We start from the raw sequence: 4,436 nt of genomic DNA, 5'->3' as shown, positions 1-4,436 counted from the left end.
GGGTATCTACAAATAAAGAGAAACAACCCCCCCCTCTTTTAAAAACAAAAAATGAAGTTATCCTTCTCTGTTGAAGCACCTTTCTTGTGCTGTGAAATCAATAATTAGCAGTAAGGCTATATCTGATTGTTTCAAGAAGCCACAGATATGTCAGCATGATTACCAAAATGGATAGAAGCACTGTTCCTTAAAGTTTTGTACTCATTAGAAAATGTCATCTTAGGGTGGATATCTAACTGTGTGCTTTTGCTTTATCTAGCAATTTCAGATTTCTTTCCTTCCCAAAGCCACAGGTATTCAGGACAGATCATTTTAAGAATAATTTGGCAAATTTATAACGGATATGAACCAACTGTAATAAAGGGGAAACATTAATTTGTATTTTGGAGTACTAGACAGCATGAACCCTGCCATGGAGAAAGCAGAAGTCAATTGAGATTTAAAATCTTTCTATGAGCAGTTTAATTCACTTGTGATTTCTGCATAACAGTTATTAAATCTTCATTTGCAGTGTAGATTTCCATACCTACAGAGAAGTTTTATAGATGCTATATGCCAGCACTAGAATCAATATAACATTCTGTAATGCATTGGCAGTGAATCACTTACTCTTCTTGCAAACATAATTCATCAAGATTCAGACAGCTTCAAGCCACACAATGGATTCCATTAAAACAGGGATTTATGTTTTTCTTCCTCAGAGCTCTCCAGATCTAGTCAAAATTGGCAAAACCCCAATAATTACTCTTGCAGACTAAGAATGTCTCAGTCTAACCAATGAAATTGTCTGCTCTTCCTGGAAGTGTCATTAATCATGATGAATTCTTAAGTTATCCACATAAATCTTGCATGTTCTTCTACAGAATCTTCAGTATGAATGTAATATTCTCAGTTACATACAGGACAAATCCTGTCTCTGTTGAAGGCAGTAACTTCTTTACAATTTAACCAAATAGCAGCAGAATCAGGGCTTAAATCCAGACACCACAAACAGCTAAAGTATACCGCAATATTCTAGTTTTTTAAGCTTCAAATTGTAGACTTCATAATACTTAAAATTAAAATTCTGAGAAGCAACCTCTACTGTGAAAATGAGAACACATTTGTTCTAGCTGACTAGAGACTAAGTTAGGAGTTTAGGCTGTTCTGTAACACAACTGCTTCGTCTTGGCTGTAAAGGTAAAAAAAGTCAGGTATTCTCTGCATAACCCAACTGTATTAGCACAACAAGAATTTCAGGTGCATAAGAAGTTCTGTGCCGTATAACACCTATTTGAAGCTCCTCCCTGGCCTCTACGAGATCAGATCTTTTTTACATCTAAACTTTCACAGCTCTGAGAGTCAGACTTGAATTTTCGTACTTCTTAACATCCCTCCCCACACCTTTTACTGCCAGTTACATAGTCTCCCAACCACTACCTCTAGCCTGCTGAAACTAAACTTTGCTTATAATCTAACATTTAGCTAGGTTCTTCTACAGCTAGTCATTACATTTAGCTACACAGTCTTTGGGAAGTATTACACTAACTTGAGGCTGTTAAACTACACCCAGAAACCTCACTTGTCAGAACACAGGTATGAAAGTGCACCTGACACAGCAAGGAACAATTTAACTCCAGAGGGGCCAGGCTGTAACCAGCTGCTGCCTCCTCATTGTGAACTTTACAGCATGAACATGCATAAAGGTAAACTCTACAAATCGAAATATTTTGAGGGCATATAACCGCAAAGTAGTTGTCTGGGTCAGGAACCACTAGGTGAATTTCTGTGGCACTATGGTAGCAAAACCAGAATGGGATCATTATGACCTTAAAAGGCCATAAAGCACAGACTTCTTTTTTTCTCCAAAAATAAACAGATTTCTTCGTCTGATGAGCTTGTGTTATCAGTGTTTCAGATGGAGTCAATGAAATTTAATGTCAGAAAAATAACTATATATAATAACTACAGAGGAACTATAGCTTTATATTCCTGATTATAAGTTTTATAATGAATCTTGAAAATTAATTTTATAAGTTATACACATGATTAAAATAGCTCCAGCTTTATAATCCTGATGAGATAATTAAAGTAATTAGAAATTACACCTACTTGAAAGCTCAGTCAGTAAAAGCACCTTTAATCACAATCAAAACCTTTTCTTCCCTGAAGAAAGAATCTGTTTTCCATATTACAGCTTTTTGGTAGCCTCCCATTCATTTTCTTCAGTGATTAGAATAAGCCTTGTCAGTGGTTGGAGAGAACACATTAAGAATGATTTTTACATAGGTAAGAAAAAAAAAAAATCAATATCCCATTCCTGGCACTCGGAACTCTTTTTAGCTGACCTTTTATTCCCCAAGCCTGCTTTTCCTTGTTTCTCAGAAAAGCTTTCTTCCCAGAAACATCTGCCTCAAACAAGACATTTACTTGTACACTTAAAATAAAGGTATGAATTTTGTAATACAGTGTACTACAAACCAGTCTAACAGAATTTGTTTGCTCCGGTACGGTCAAAGACAGACTTAATGCTGTTGCAAACGAACATCCTGAACACTCTTTTCTCAAGCATTATCTCCTTTTCTCACCAATGTAACAAAGACATGCAGGCAATATCATTTAAGACAACTGCAAGATTCTTAGAATAGAATAGAAAAATTCCAGAAAGAATGCAGCAACTAAGATGGATTGGATGCAAGAGCAGACCAGACTTTAATGCAGTTCTCAGAGGGAAGGCAGCTAATATTTCATGTTCTACTCTAAAGTTGAAAAAAATTCCATTCCCTTATTATTCAATTTTATCCTTCTTTAAGATGTGAGCTCCATGCTTTTTTCTTTCTTTATTTTTTTTTTATTTCTGGTCGAGAAAAAGAGTTTGCTAATACTTATACTGTACTTGCATATAGAGGTGCCAGCCAAATCATAGCTTATTTATACTGAGTACAAACATCCTAGCCCAATGTTTAAGGAGCAGTTAATACAAGAAAATATATAATACATGTAGGTCTCTTCTCCCAAGTAACAAGTGCCAGGACAAGAGGAAACAGCCTCAAGTTGCACCAGGGGAGGTTTAGATTGGATATTAGGAAACATTTCTTCACTGAAAGGGTTGCCAAGCATTGGAACAGACTGCCCAGGGAAGTAGTTGAGTCACCATCCCTGGAGGTATTTAAAAGACGTGTGGATGTGGTGCTTAGGGACATGGTTTAGTGGTGGACTTGGCAGTGCTGGGTTAGCTGTTGGCCTTGATCTTAAAGGTCTTTTCCAACCTAAACGATTCTATGATTCTAAAGAATTTTTCTGTTTCTCCTCAACTTGGGAGCACTGAACTTAGCTCTGCCACATCTCAAATTCAAAATAATCTCTAAAAAGCTTAAAAGTTGGCCAACATTTCTGTGAGTAAAAGCCAAAGCCCAGAGAAAGCGGCACTTACCCACAAAGCCACTTCTGCAGCAGCTTGCCTTTTTCTTTCCACAGATAGCCATTTGACTGTGAAGCTGATCTGATTTCGATAACTGCCAACTACTGGCAATTTTGCTAGCCCTTAAGACAAATTTTCCCAGATTAGAATTCTGTACTTAAATCCCCTCCCACAAATCCATTATGGAAAGTCACCATTAAGCCATGCTAGGGTCAAGCTGCCCAATCCTCTCAGGCTGGCACTTGCTATGTCAGTATGTACCAAGTCTTCAGCAAAAGGTTTCCAAGAATTGGGACAGTCCCTGAAACGGAATATACAGACTGTAATTCAATCTCCTGCTTTTCATAAAATTGACAAGGACAATGGGAAAGCTGCTTTAGCTTTCAGACAAGAGAGAATATTTGCTGTATGATCTTGCTAGGAAAACTGTTTACAAGCACAGAATCCTTAAGTAGTTCAGACTTCAAATTAAATTCTTACAACATTACACAAATTCTGACAGGAATTTTCAAATTATCAAAATATATTTTGTCACCTACTGGTGCCCTCACTTTAGAGGCCTTGACCAGGATCAAGAAAGGGACTTATTTTGCCCTATAATACCTCATGGTACCTTTAGCACTAAATTAAAAATACCTTGGAACTACAGAACTATTACATGCTAACCACTCACATAAGACTGAGATCACATTGGAAGACCTGGATATCTGGTGGTTCTCTGAAAGAATTAGTTAAAATGCTGAAGCAAATATCATTATTAATAACAGCAGATGCCTACGGCCCCAATCCAGGGGGGCCTGTGAGTATTTCAAAGTATTTTTCTTCAAACTTTCACACTTAAATGGTTAAAACAAGGCCCTAGGCGTGTCCGTTTCAAGCATGTAAGATTCTTACTATGAAAAGTTAAACTCCAACAAATGTGTTTTACATTACATAGAACTTCTACAAAAAAGCTGAAATAGTCATTGAGGTTATACACCAATGGATTTGCAGTCTGAGACAAGTGATTCAGAAGCTCAGAGCCCATTAGGGATAT

Source organism: Pygoscelis adeliae, unplaced genomic scaffold (genome assembly GCF_000699105.1).
Source record: "Pygoscelis adeliae isolate BGI_AS28 unplaced genomic scaffold, ASM69910v1 Scaffold30, whole genome shotgun sequence".
Lineage (NCBI taxonomy): Eukaryota > Metazoa > Chordata > Aves > Sphenisciformes > Spheniscidae > Pygoscelis > Pygoscelis adeliae.
This window is presented reverse-complemented; position numbering follows the sequence as displayed.